The sequence below is a fragment of the Malaya genurostris genome, chromosome 3 (assembly GCF_030247185.1).
Source record: "Malaya genurostris strain Urasoe2022 chromosome 3, Malgen_1.1, whole genome shotgun sequence".
Classification (NCBI taxonomy): Eukaryota; Metazoa; Arthropoda; class Insecta; order Diptera; family Culicidae; genus Malaya; species Malaya genurostris.
Window position 1 is genome coordinate 25253510 of NC_080572.1, and position 15381 is coordinate 25268890.

A 15381-nucleotide genomic window follows, 5' to 3' on the forward strand; every position below is an offset into this window, starting at 1 on the left:
AAAATCCATTCTATAATTTCCGAAAACTTCAGTAATCCTGTTGGTGAATGTGAAACAGAGCCCACTGGATTATAGTCTTTTCTTGTACTAGTTCCTGGATTGGTTTGTGAATTTGACAAACCAGGAAGCACAGTTTTTGCTTTTAAATTTTGCTTCTTAGCTTAAACACGGGGATCTTTTTTTGAAGGCGTAATTTTAGGTGTATTTTTTGGTATTCTGTGGTTTGGTAATCTCTTTTTAACAGACCCTTGAGGAGTAACATACGAGGTATCTCTACTATTTCCGTTAGAGTCAGATTCCTCTGCCTCCGCAAGATTTGAAAAACCGTTTTCGGTTTCCAAAGGGGAGACATCTATGACCGTTTTAACCCTCAGGGTACGGACTATAAAAATGTTACGTTCAGTACGGACAGGGTTAGCCTAACCCGGCGACTTTGATTGGGTGTATATCGAGCTGTACTTTGTCAATTTGAATAATTTTTTTTTTATTTTGTGTGAAATTGTCTCAAAAATATAATAGAGTTGTCAGATTAATCATTTAACTGATTGAAAAAAATTATAATGAAAAATGTGAACGGGTCTTGAATTTTTTTTGTAAAAAACGTTTTTTTTTCAAAATGCTGTAACTTTTTGAAAAAAAAAATATTAACATTGTATAACTCGCATTTGAAAGGTAAAAAGTAGTTCTTACAAATGTCCATAACGGTTTTTTGATTTATTCCAAAAACTATATTTTTTTTGAAAAATGAAAATACGCGTTTTTTCGAGTTAGCGAAAAAACGTTGTTTCGTTGATTTATGATGATAAAGGTTAAAATTAATTACTTTGAGCGCAAAAAAATTGTTTCTCAGATATTGTTGAGTAGTATCATGTAAATAAATACCAAACATAATTGTTAAAGGCGTCGTTACGGCGTCGTCGGTATCACTGTCATTCTCTGTAACGCAGTCCTCCTCGTTTTCCTTGTACAACTCCTCCAAAGCAGCAACGCTTCGAGTGATTCGACGCGTTGCCATGTTTTTAATGCGTGTTCTTTAACAAAAAATTACAAGAAACAAAATTTAATGAATTATAATTCACTACGAGCAGCAAAGATTTCGATATAAGACGTACGTTCAAGTGATTGAGATCTACTACAATACTTCGCTTACACCATGTACAATGCGTTATTTTGAGGTTAGAATCTACAAAATTAAGTAAAGAGTACGTATTCTTACTTACCTTTTTGTTCCTCAGCGGCAAACAGACGAAAATTAAAACTTAATTTTTTTGAAAATTTTGGATTTTGTAACGTTCGATACGGACTGGGTGTACCACACCCGAGCACAATGTTTATATGTGTCTAGCTCGGACACAAAGCGGAGACTGACTCTGCCGCTTGGGCCTCTAATAGTGTGTACCTATAAGTTTTTTCCCCCCCCTGGTCCGGACCCCCCTCGCCGACTTCTCTTCGTACGGCGCTTCTTTCAAATTTCGCTCGGGTTACGGTAACCCAGTCCGTACCCTGAGGGTTAAGCATTTCTGCATATGTGCGCTTAGACCGTGCTTTTAAAGAAAGCTTCATTTTGTCTTTACGTAACTTAAATGCAGCGCATACTGAAATATCATCATGAGGACTTTCCCCACAATAAACACATTTTTTAACATCTTTATCGCAAAGATTATCCTTATGAGGCCCTTGACATTTGATGCATTTGGACTTATTACTACAGCAAGTAGCTGTATGCCCGAATTTTTTACAGTTTGTGCAATTCATAACATGCGGTACGAAAAGCCGAACAGGAAGACGAATTTTATCGATATAGACATGGCTAGGCAACGCAGATCCGGCAAATGTTACTCGAAACGAATCTGATGGACGATAAGACTTTTTTACATCGACAATAGATGCTGAGTACAATTGCTTGCACTCGAGTATCTTAACTCCCTCAAGCATGGAGTTTTGAAAACGACCAACTCCGTTTTTAAGTGAATCATCGGTTGTCAGACTTTCTTCAATCACAACACCGTCAATTTCCACCTCCTTCGATGGAATGTAAACTTGATATTCAATAGCAAATAATTTACAGGTTACAATATCGTTTGCCTGTTTCAAGTCGTTAACAACAACTCGAATCGGAATCAGATTCGGATGATCTTCCATGAAATCATCCATTACCGTTTTTTTTGTAAATTAATAATATCAAAATGAAAACCCATGTATAGTAAAATTTTAGTTATAAAATATAAAAAAATTAAGTTAAATTTAATGTACCTTGTTGCTGTTGTCTCTGTTGGTTGGAGCTCACCCAACGATTTTCAATTGGCAGTCTTTTGGTATCGTCTTCTGCTATCTAAGTTGCTCTGCCGTCGTTGTGGTCACCACTGAACTTGGTGTGCTGCCTGTACCTGACCCTAGGTACAGTGTTATTGCTCTTGGTGGCGATCAAATGTGATGTTTGCAGTATAGCACCTCGCGATATATGTCGTCTCTTTTGATCCTACGCAGCGTACAAATTCTGGTACCTGATAGATCAGCACTGGATTGATTTAGCACCTTTGTGCCTTTGCACTCCTTCGTCTTCCCACCTTTATGCGATGGCACCTCTGTGACTCTTCACCTCTGTGCGTATGAACGGGATGGCCTTCGTTGCTAGCTTTCCAGGGAAACGCCCCGAATATCGCCTTGACTATTAGCACCAGCAGTTTTAACTACCTGCAGCCGTTAACTCACGAGCAGTATAATCGAAACACAACCTTTTTGCTTGAAAGGTTTTTACTGAATGATAATTCTGTTGTTGGAGATTAACATTTTGCTATTTCTATTCACAAAATTGTCGGAGCCATTTTTGAAGTTTTACTAAACTGATAAACCGAAACTCAATATTTAAGAACAGAAATCCTTCAGAAATATGATGCAGTGTTTCCCATCCAAATATATTAAAAAGTAACAAACAGAACATTCTCTTTTAAGATTTTTTTTCTGTTGTATTGATTTGGGTTGGGTTCTACTTCACTGTTTCACCGGAACAGGTGTCGATACAACAACTATAAATAGCCCAAAACTTTTATATATGATTTAGAAAACTTTCCAGACTGACATGCCGTAAACAACCAAATGTCCAAAAATTTTCATCCGGAAGTTTTCATTTACATTTCAGTTTATTTCAACTTTTCGCCCACCATCCACGTGGGTTTGCGAGCGGGTTTCAATTGTGCGGATGGTTCGTGTGCTCCGAAGAGGTGAATCACAAAACCCGAAAATCCCAGTCCAGATGCCACTATGGGAGGCGAGCAGGAATTCACCGACTTTCAGGTTTGGTTTGGTGTTTTTTTCTTTCTTTCTCTGTATTCTGTCGAGATTTGCAGGCCACGTCGGCCCTTGTCGGGCAAGGTTTTTTTCTGATTTCTTTATTTGCCCCGACCCCCCCCTAATTGAATGAATGAAAAAGGTGAGAACTCCAAAAGTGTGTCTTCCGCAGTAAAATTATTCGAGAGCCCTGCCTGACGTTCTTTCGGCTTACCGACTCGGCGTCTATGTCGAAGCTTTTCGCTTTGAGCTTTTATGTAGTGCGCGCGTACATGATGGCATCATACCTAAAACGAAGCGAAAAAGAGAAGACGATGAAAACTCATTAGCATAGATGTTATCAGGATGAATGCAAAATGAAGTAATGAAAAGCGAAATTTAATCCTTTTTTATGATATTGGACTGTATATTCAGTGGAAGGTGGTTTATTATTGCTGACGGCTTGTGCGAAAGCAGAAGAGCTTGCTTCCGTTCCTGGCTTGATTGTGCTTTTATATTCGTATGAATCTTACGATTGCGAGCGTATTTGGTTTTCTTTGTTTATTTCCATAATCGAGAGACTTCCCTTCACAATATTTTTTCACTTTCATTCATGAATAACAAATTACTGTTTCTAGAAAAAAGAGCGTGTTACGAAAGACTGTTTAAATTCGTCAGTTCAAGAAAAACTTTACTTTTATATTCAGACATTCATGGAAGTTTAAATCGTCACGAATCAGACCTAATTGGTTCAAGTGACACGTTCTCCTAGTTATTTGGATATTTGTTCCTTGCCGTAGCTTGTCATCAGTTTCCTGATGGGATGGGAAGAATAAAAGGGACATGGAAGGGAATTGTGAAGTGAGTGAGGTGGAAAAACAACACAAAACATAAAGAAACAAGTTGTTCTGCATCCTCGATGCTGAACGATCTGCAGGTGTCAAAATGCACAGTTAATAAAAACTCAAACCCTCGAGAGGATTTAGGGATTTTACAAAAGCGATACCATTCTGCATTCCCGGAAGAATGCAGAACGATTCGCTGTATGTACGAGCAGAATGAAATTCGGCACAGAAAGGATTCATTCACTCCAGGAAGAACGATGAACGCTTCTGACTATAGCTCCTTACCACATTTGGTGGGAACCAATACAATATCCTTCAATTTTAGCTCCGCATACACAGACTCAACCGTGTATGGAGAACCAAAAAACCCGAATACATAGTTGCGTCAATGCGGGACAGTTACATATCAGATGATATGAAGTACCGTAATTGAATTCACACAAATCACATGAATAATACTCAGCACGTTGAATCGTAGCCATGTGATAATTGAGTTGCAATGTCCTGTCAGAGCTCTGACCAGAATACTGCAATAATACTGCAATAATGTTTGGAAAAATTCAGTTGACACTTTGACATTTTCAGATTCAAATGTGGTAAAAATATCTTTGTTTGCAGCTGCGTCAGTTGCAGGCATGTTTGGATGCAGCCCAAGAACGAATTTAGTGCTTTATCTTTAGTTGAAAGTGGTGAAGCTGGTTCCGGACCAACGAAATCATTCGTTGCACCAGCTCTAGCCAGCTTATCAGTCCACTCATTTCCATTAATACCAGAATGGCCGGGTACCCATAACAACTAAACTGCATTTGAAATACTGAATCATTCAAACTGTGCCGATTGTATTTCACACATAATCGCGTAGATTTCTGCTTGGAACACAGTACAGTATCTACCAAGTGAATGAGACTACTCCAGCTTCATTTCACGACAGTAAACACCAGCACGACCATTCAAGAGAGAACCGTCCGTATAACAAACTATGTGTTCATCAAGTTGTTGTTTCAAATCACCAGTCAACCATTCCTTACGAGGAGGATAGCTTACATTGAATGTTTTGAAAGGAAAACTGCATGAGAGAGTTGGGTCACTAGAAGCGAGTAAATACTCATCCCAGGTAACCATTTGAGACCAGAAGCGAGTGCGGCTAGTAGCATAGTCTATAGGGTTACTGTTCCAAACCCCTGTAACTTTTAGACGGTATGCATAAGATAATGCTTCTTGTTTTAGGAACACATGTTGTGGTTGAATACACTGGGTTTAACAATTTTCCAACGTAAAAGTTTCCCGTTTGGAGATATGGTTCAAGAACCAAAGCTATAGAAGCTTTACCTTCTTGCAGAAGTCTGAATCGATTCATAGTTGCTGTGCGTTTATGCTGGAGATTGATTTGTGGTACTCTAACCATTATCAATTAAAGTAATGAACACTACATCTCCAGCACTTATCTAACAACAACTAGAAGAAACCAAATACATTGGTTTATAATCGCCTATTGCGAACCATGGAAGGATTTTTGTATATGCTTGAATCATTTAAATCCCACGAGTTGCGAAGAATGAAATCGTCCACTGTGCCAAAGCTTTGCTTAAAACAGTAAGGTAAAAACTCAAGATATTCCGTTCACAACTGCATTGTTTAACCTCCTGCAGCCATTCAGTCATCGGCACGGAAATACACCATGACTTTGGAGTTCCTATTTTTGTGGTTTTTTACGACATGGAACAGGAAACCAGTGGATCAATTCTTGGTAGAAAATAATTCCGCCGGATGCCACATGGCTTACCAGTTCGGTGGACTTACCTTATGATCAAAAAAGAAACTGAAGAAAACATTGAATCGGCGAAGCAAATCGTGTTGCAAAATCGTTTTGTACCGATTAGAAAGATTGCTGTGTTGTTGGGCATCTGTTATGGATCAGCCAAACACATGTTAACTGATGTTTTGGGTTTGAAACCCGTCGCTTCTCGGTTGGTGCCAAAAAAGCTGAATTTCATTCAAAAACAGCGTCGTGTTGATGTGACCAAATAGATGATTTCCAACGCAGATAGTGACCCCATATTCATCGAATGCATCATAACTGGTGATGAGGTGTGGATCTATGAATATGACATCGAAACTGCACAACAATCGACCGAATGGCGCTTCGAAGGCGAGCCGTTGTTCTAAATTTTTATCCATTATAAAAATCGCCACACGAAAATTTTTCAACTTCTTTGTATAGACGCCAAACAAAAACTAATAGTACGATATGCGTTAAAATTTGACAGAATGTGTATAAAAGTGTTGCCAACGTAGAGAGAATAAAAGTTTGCCGATTGGACAAGCGCGGGAATTTTAAAATGAAAATTTTGGTTCTTCTTTACCTTTTTTTATATATATAAAAAATAGGTATAGAATTCGCTCAAGCTTTAGAAAATTTTTCCGAGGCCGAGGAGAGCCGAATGACATATACCAATCGATTCAGCTCGACGAACTGAGCAAATGTCCGTGTGTGTATGTATGTGTGTGTGTCTGTATGTGTGTTGTCAACTAAGAGGTCGAGATCTCAGAGATGGCTGGACCGATTTTGATCAAACTAGTCGCAAATGAAAGGTCTCCCCGTCACCCAAAACGCTATTAAATGGTTTTGAGATCGGATGTTTACTTTTTGAGTTATACGAAGTTTTATGTCAAAATTTTCAGTTTTTTGACAGTATCTATCACAATTGACCTTGAAAACAGAATATGTTTTCAGACTTAGATTCGGCACCGTAACAGCTATCCAACAAGCCATAGATTGTTAAAATCCGTCCCTTTTTAACGGAGATATCGAAATTTTTGTGTAAACGACTTTTCGCCCTATTCCAGCAGTAGGAGTTTTGAGCGCTGTATGACAAAGAGATGCTTGGGAGCAACACAAAACACGATTTTTTACCAAAAAGACTGTGTACAGCATCCTTTTTCATGACATTTAGCCTCGGACCGATTTTAGCACGGCTCGTTTTTGGCAACATAATCGTTCGAATATGACATATGTCATTTGGAATGTGACGTCCAATATTTTCAATGAGCGCATTTTTGAACTACCTAATTATATTACTGCTTTGCCCTATTTCCTGAAAAATTCTCCACAATAAACGTTTACATTCTATACGGAAATGTGTATTTGTTGATGTAAAAGCTTCTTCTTGTAAATTCGGAAATGAATGATGCAGGAAATCATTTCTGTTGTGATCAGCAAAAGTGCACGGAGGAGCGAGTAAATTAGCGAAATTAATAAATTTGGCCTAATATGAGTAAAAAAGAAAAAGATTCTTTCAAACCGTTTAACTGAAGTTATGCACTGACAATTTTTTCAGTAATTTGATTTTCTAGCATTGATAATAGTATATCATAAGAATTTCTCTCATCTGATTCTGATGCAGTTTATTAAATTGTACTCCATTTGAAAAAGGGCGGGAGATCAACGATTTCAGACGTAGATCTTGTCATGTCTTATCTTGATCATATGTGATCCAATGATTGAACTTACATAAATCAAGAATCATTTTAGCTCAAAATCACTACCCATTGTGTGACGGAAGATCAGTACCGATATTGATCGATGTGATTTAAAATTCACTGATCAACTGATCATGAAAAGATTCTCCGGCAGTGATCTCGTTTTGATGAGGTTTTGGTCTTAATTTTCTCAGCCCTGTACGCTACACTAAGGCAATATTATTCTTTACCTAAAACATTGATATATCTGTGTAACCCTAGGAGGAATAAAACAGATGATTTGAATGTTTCATCAATTCCAACCAAATACTTTTTTTAAATTATATAATTGATATTAATAAAATAATTCCGATGATTTTGTAGTTTTAGGGATATTTTTTAATCTAATGACAGAATGTAATAAATCGATTTTTCCCTCATATTTGTATGGTTTGTCATACATATTGAGTATGTATTGAGATGAATTTTATTTATTTTGAATTCGTGACATGTGACATAGGGGGGGGGGGGGGGGGTGGGGGGTCTTTGCTTCTGTGACAATTTGTGACAAAGGGGGAATGGGGAGTCAAAAATCGTCAAAAAAAAGTGTGACGTCTTTTATGGACAGCCCCTAAGTTTCAAATGAAAAGTTTCAAGATTCTATAAAACATCTTGCTCTTCAGTCAGATCCAACTTCCGGTTTCGGGGATACAGGGTGATTGGTATAAAAATGTCTATTCCACATAAATTAATCAGGTTTATCGGGTTAGCAGATTTGGATAATCGATAAAAAATATTAACTTTTTTCAGTTTTAGTGGTATTCAGTTTTCGATTCAGAAGGCACCTAAAAATTTAATTCGTGCTATGATATCTCAAAGATGTCTTCACTGATTTTCAAATATTTTGAAACAAATGTAAACTATACAGCTACTCAGGTGAATTTATCTGACTTCGACCATACCTATTTTAGAATTCCGGTTCCAGTATAAAATCGTTTCTCAAAGCTCAATCGTTTTCTCAAAAAAAGCCTAATCAAATTTCAGAAACAAAAATTCAAATTAAAATAAACTTATATACAAAATCATTAATTTTATACATACATACAAAAATTAATTAATTTTATCCAATTATGACTTCCGGTTCTCGAATGACATGATGATGAATTTTTAAAATTCAAAGCGATATAGAAGATGACAATCCCGAAAAGCTTTGAAGTTGGACTCAAAAATGTTGGAATTTATTCGTCACATGGCCATACGAATTGGTTTGGGTTAGGCTGGTTCCTGAATACCGGCTCTGGAAGCCGTAAATTACCGTAAACTCTAAAGTGGAACTTACATATCATGGCATGTTCAATCGATTATCACACTTTTACATTCAAATTCGATCCGATTTGCAGTTTCGACGTTACAAAGTAATGAGTGATTAAAATCTCAAATTGTCGCTTAAAACGACGGTCATCAACATAATGTCATGAAAACTTAAACACCGAAGAAAATTCATGCGAAAAACACATGTGGATTGATAAAAAAAGGTATCATCTCACTGCTAAGTGGATTAAACACGTTTTTATTATAAGTTATACCACCGGTACAGGGGGAGCGGCCCGTTTGGCATAATACCGTTTGGCATAGCGCCGTTTGGTATAACAGTTATTTGGCATAATAGTCATTTGGCATAATGGTTATTTGGCATAATTCCATTTGTCACAATAATAATTGGATTCGCAATATTTTAATTTGATGTAAATTTTCGTTTGTTTTTCGATCGAGTGATGTTTTGCAAGGAAAACTCCAACGAAATGTGTGAATTTTATATTCAGTCCGAATATTTCGATAATATTAGGTGAAATAGCAATATTTTTGTTATTATTAAAATTCTGTAGTAAAAGCACACTATTTTTATATATAAGCAACTCACTCAGTGCCAGCACAATCTTCTGTTCTTCATAGATGATTCAGGTCGAGACGACAAAAGGCCGCGAGTGCGACGTGGGGGGGGGGGGGGGGCGAGGTTGGACAGCAAAACGATACGATGAAGCGTATGCGTAGACGATTCAAAGTTGCAGTTAATTAGAACAATTTCTATTAAGCAACATGTTCATCTGTTATGCCTAATGTCAAATAACCATTATTCCAAATAACCATTATGCCAAACGGCGTTATGCCAAACGGTATTATGCCAAACGTGGTAGCCCCATCGAGAGACATCCGTTCACAATAATTTTTCACTTTTCAAATTACTGTTTCTAGAAAAAAGAGCGTGTTATGGAAGACTGTTTAAATTAATCATTTCTAGAAAAACTTTACTTTTATATCCAGATACTCATGGAAGCTTAAACTATAGGATGCTCCTAATATTTTTTTTCAATTCCCTAGGGTTGATTTTCACCCATTGTCAGCAATTTTCTTGAGAGAACAAAATACATTGCTTTGCAGCTCTGTTTCAATATATTACTTTTGGGAGCCTTACAATTGCCTTCTTTGTGTTACTTCTGAATGGTGCCCTGCTCGACATCATTTTCGTTTTGCTGCAGATCTTCAGCTGGACTTTTTTTCTGTTGCCTGTCAGAATCATACCTAATCATGTGTGCCATGTAGGAGGATGTGGATTGTTGGCTGGAGGAATGTGTGGGCGTGTGGCAACGTGAAAAGTAAGAAAAATTGAATTCTTTTCTTTTACCACTTTGCTGCCCCGTTACCATTGGCAACGTAGACGCCTCCAGACGCAACCCATCACCTCCTTCTTGACCCGGACCCGTTTCAGTGATGGATGGGTGTTTTTTCGCTGACCGAAAAGAAAATGTTTATTTTTTGAGCCCTTTTTCTTCGGGCGGTGCACGTGAATGGCGTGCAAGGCGAATTTTTTTTCTCGCTGCCGGGAAATTGTTTGTTTGTGGTGTCGATTACGTTTGGAAAAGTGTTTCTCACTTCGGAAGACTTTCGGTTTCGGGATCAAAAGAGAGCATGCTGCGATGTGTCCCATCCATTTTGTGTCGATTTTTTATTCGGAATGGTAGCTGTAATGTTTGATTTACTTTTTCATTTTCCATCATGCGGAGGAATCTCGAAGCTGATTCTTCAGTCTATTTTATATATTTCTTTGTTGAAAAAGTTTGAATGAATTGGTTAGAGATTTAGATTCTGGTTGTGCTTTTCTAGTCGGCCAATTTTTCTTTTTAACTAATTTACTTGTTCATCTGTTCGGACTGTATTTAGTTTGATAAATATTAAATTAAAACATTTTTTTAAAGTTGATGAAATACCTTTTTTCAAGAGTAATAATTCATGAATCAGCGTTACTGTTAAAAAACCATATCACCGTACGGAGAGTGGATTTTTTCTGATATTCGAAATGGTGTGCGTGTGTTACTTATGTTTTGTTACAGAGGACAATTAACCTACGAGAGTCAACAAATTGCATATCAATCTTACGAACAGATGGCTCAATAAGATAAACCCAGGCAATTACAATCATTCAACACCGACCACTAGTGAACCAAGAAAATCTGATTTAACAAACAAAAATAATAATGAGATCAACATACATCAGCCTTCATTTGTTATAACATGATGTGCATCATTGATTACAACACGAGCCACAACAATTACAACAACGACGAAAATGAAGAAATGTACAAAGATGGAAGCGGTGATATATCTGACCCTCAATCTTTGCTGGATAGTAATGAGAAAACTTCGTTCAAAAATGGAAATCGTATAACAAATACTCATTGATTAATGGGGAGATGGGTAAGTTGACGTCTTTCACGCAGCCCACCTGGGTTCGATTCCCAACCCCGAACATAATGTTAGAAAGTTTCTCTGGCCCGAGGAGGCATAAGGTCCAAATCTCTCTAATCGAAACAAAAAAAAGATTAAATTGATTACTTCAACATACAAATTAATATGATGAGCTGGCCATAATATTTCTTTTTGGTCATTTAGGGGTAAACCTAAGTTTGTGCTTAGGGCACATTTCTTTTTGGGTTTCGAGTCATATGAAAATCTTATATACATTAGTCATTCAAACTAAAAACGTTTTACTTTATTTATATTTGTAAAAGATTTTGTTCACACTGAGTTGTATTTTTGACATTCAATTGAGGGAAGTACGTTTGTGTTGATTTTACAGAAACTAAAAAAAAGACACGGCAATTTGATTTCGAATCTCATCTATGAATTTAAGTTTTAGGGTACGACACAAATTTTTCAAATTAGCTGATATATTAGGTATCTCCCTAAGCTGGCAATGAAAGAGTTTTCACGTTCATACAATGTCGTCCGAAGTTGGAGAAATCAAATTAATCTGACGACTTTCTCCAGCGCTTGAGCCTCAATTACTGCATGAACTGAAATCGAGCTCCATTTAAACATATGGAGAAATTAAATTATTCGGAGACTGTCTCATGTGCGCGAATTTTAAATACAATATGAAATTTAAAAATCGAGCAACATTTAACCATGTAAACTTTTTTCAAAATAAAGTATTTTCAGCTAAAACAGTTTGAAAATATTTGCGAACAAATCATACCACTGTGCGTGATACTGGTAAAAGGTAATATCAAGTGAAATGATATGTGAGCGACGTGAAATTGATAGTGGAAGTAAGAACCGCAATTAGAGCCCTTAACTCAAGAGTAATAAGCTTGATCATAGGCGTATCCAAAATATTTAAATATGAAATCAAAAATCTCATAATTTTTGTAGAATCGTGTAGCTTTTAGAAAATTGTAGGTAATTGTATATTTTATTTATGATATTGGTTACTCTATAGTAGACATGTGAAATATCTATTGCTATCAACTGTAAAATCATGTTCCGGTGCTTAAGGTATTTTTCTTTAAATTTTGTAAATACTTATTATTGTTGTAGCTGTAACACCCCTGTATTTAACAAAATACCAATTAAAATTTGTTTTATTCTATATTTTTGAATTGTTTTATTGCTTGGGTTAATTTTAAAAATAATTGTTATTGGTTTTGGAACCTAAAATTACCATCCTTCAATGTTGAGAATAGCTTCATTCTTAAAAGACGACGGTGTTAAAAGTCAATTCATTTTATACTAGTATGCCCGCAGAGTAAGACGTATATCAAAATACTGGCTACTCTCGCTTAGATTTATGACTGATTTCGAATGAAGGATAGTTAATTTCCCCCGAAGAATAACTCGGAATTAGATAATTAGGTAAATTAATTTCTACTCTCACTTTTTTATTCAAGCTGGTCAGAAAAAACCCATTTCTTTTTTCTCTGTTACGTTCAAGAATTTGTTTTAATTAAAACTAATTGAATGAATTAGCAGACAGATCGTTTTATTGTATTAAAATTCTTGCCATTAAACGACAGCAAGGAAAAACTGGCATTGGGCACAACTGAAGCTAGTAGTAGTTCGTTGAATGCAATAGAATAATTTATACGCCTTAGCTTTTTAAGTAGAAAGGCAAGTCAATGGAAGCGTCCTACGCTAGTATTTGAAATCAGTCCAACATGGGCAGTATTGGACAAGCATTTTGCAAGCAGCAGAATTTTGTACTTTTGTTGCCAAGATTTGTTTCAATTACAACAACAGTTATCGAGGTGTTTTTATGTATCAACCATTCACAGTCAACATCTGTTTTGAAAAAGTTTAATAATCATGATCCATGCCATTAGATATTTTTAGTACATCGTATTGGCTGAATGTAACAATAGCTAATATCTTTGGCATTTCCGATGACTGCGCAGTGAAAAAATCTAAAATACTGCCTTCATCAAAAAGTTCCCGGAATTTATTCAGAAAATTAAAAATACAAGATTCTTCATCAAAATCGATACCGTTCCCTTCAAAGTACTCCCCATCGGCTGCAACACACTTATACCAGCGCTTGATCTAATCATCGAAGCATTTTTACCTTTTTGCCTTTATCATATAGAAAGGCTAAGCAATCACTGTGAAAATCGACCTTTCAACCGAGGCCCGGAGGGCCGAATGTCATATACCATTCGACTCAGCTCGACGAACTGAGCAAATGTCTGTGTGTGTCCGTCCGTGTGTGTGTGTGTGTGTGTGTGTGTGTGTGTGTGTGTGTGTGTGTATGTAACAAAAATATGCACTCAAACTGTCTGATAAATTCTTCTAGTTTGCGGAACTTGTTAGTTTGTGGGCATGAAAACTTAATTCGGCACTACTGGTCCCCTCTTTTCCTGTTCCGAGAGCACCGAAAGTGGAGAAGAAAAAACTCCTAAAACTAAATTCACTTCGATTTCTCTGCGATGCTTGAACCGATTTTCACAAATCTTGATTTGAATTAAAGTTCATACTGTCTTGAAAGCTACTGTGAAATTTCATCCGGATCCGACTTCCGGTTCCGCAGTTACAGGGCGATGAGTGTCATAGTTTTCAAATCGCCATATAGAGTGACAATATGTACAACACCGAAAGAAGAAGAAAACACAAAACGAACAAGGAGTGCTTTGTTCTATTTTGTACACGTTGTGTAGTGATGTCATTAATAATAATAATAATAATAATAATAATAATAATAATAATAATAATAATAATAATAATAATAATAATAATAATAATAATAATAATAATAATAATAATAATAATAATAATTATAATCATAATAATCATAATATTAATAATAATAATAATAATAATCCTACTTCATGTTTTATGCTGCTGATTCATGCTGTTTAGCTTAACTTACATATGCAGAAGTAACAGAAACGCGGGTTCGCTTCGTCTGTTAGATTTCGTTTAATTGGTTTGATCGAAATAGAGCATGAGATAGTAAGAATAGGTTTAACTACGTTCAAAACTGTTCCAATTTGTAGGTCATATTTATTGGTAGCAAACGAACCAACTTCGGCTATTCCGTTTATCTGAATCCGGTTTCGGAAGAATTGGAAATAGTTAAAAACTGCAAAAAGAATCTCACTCACTTTTCTTGGAGATGGCCAAATCGATTTTTACAAACTTATTCATTAATTTGTTATGGATACTACTTTCGGTTCCGGAACTACAGGTTAAACAGGATTTGTAGAGTCTGTGAGATTAGGTCCGAACAAATTTTCCTATTTCTATTCAAGAAATAGCTGTTTTTGCGAATTTCACGGTTATATTTATGATGTAATGAGTATTATGAGAAAGGCATCATTACACCACTAGGTGGATTAAAATAGGTTTTTTATAAATATGAAAATAGGTATAGAATTCGCTCAAACTTTAGAATCGATTTTATTACGGTTCGTTTTTGGTAACATAATCGTTCGAATATGACATATATAAACCTGATAATGGCAAAGAGTTTCGAGTTGAAAACAATTTCATAATTATATTGATTTAACTACTTACAGCAATAAATGCTAGAAAAACATAATACCCATGTACCATTCGAATCAGTTGCTCTAGATCTGCAAATGCGTGTGTGACAAACAGTTTCACTCAATTTTCTCGGTCACATACTCAACTGTTTTTAACAAACTCAGATTCATATTAAAAGTCGTATACTCCCAAATAAGGTTCCTGAGTTTCATTTAGATCCGACTTCTGGTTCCGGAACTACAGGATAATATGTGGAACGAAAATTAAATAATGTAACTCATTTTTCTCGTAGATGACTGAACCGATCTAAGATTTAAATGAAATCTAAGAACCATCCGAGATTCAAATGAAAGGTCTTAAGGTCCTATAAGTATCCTGCTTTTTTGTCAGATCCGACTTCTGGCTTAGGAGGTACAGTATGATAAGAATAGAAATGTCCATTTTACATAAATTATTGAGGGGTTTGCAGATTTGGATATTCGACAAAAAACCTATT

The 15381-nt window shown here is 36.1% G+C and overlaps 1 protein-coding gene across 4 annotated transcripts in view; it reads right to left on the minus strand.

Annotated features, from left to right (window-relative positions):
• The window catches only part of LOC131437668 (neural cell adhesion molecule 2-like), a 390081-nt gene that overhangs the window by 271654 nt on the left and 103046 nt on the right, over positions 1 to 15381 (minus strand). For 2 of the 4 annotated variants that reach the window (XM_058607165.1, XM_058607166.1), the window contains exon 2: positions 3503 to 3575. The exons of the other annotated variants lie outside the window; for them this stretch is intronic. The gene's annotated coding sequence lies outside the window, so the exon portion shown is untranslated. The remainder of the gene's footprint in view (positions 1 to 3502; positions 3576 to 15381) is intronic. 4 annotated transcript variants of the gene reach the window in all.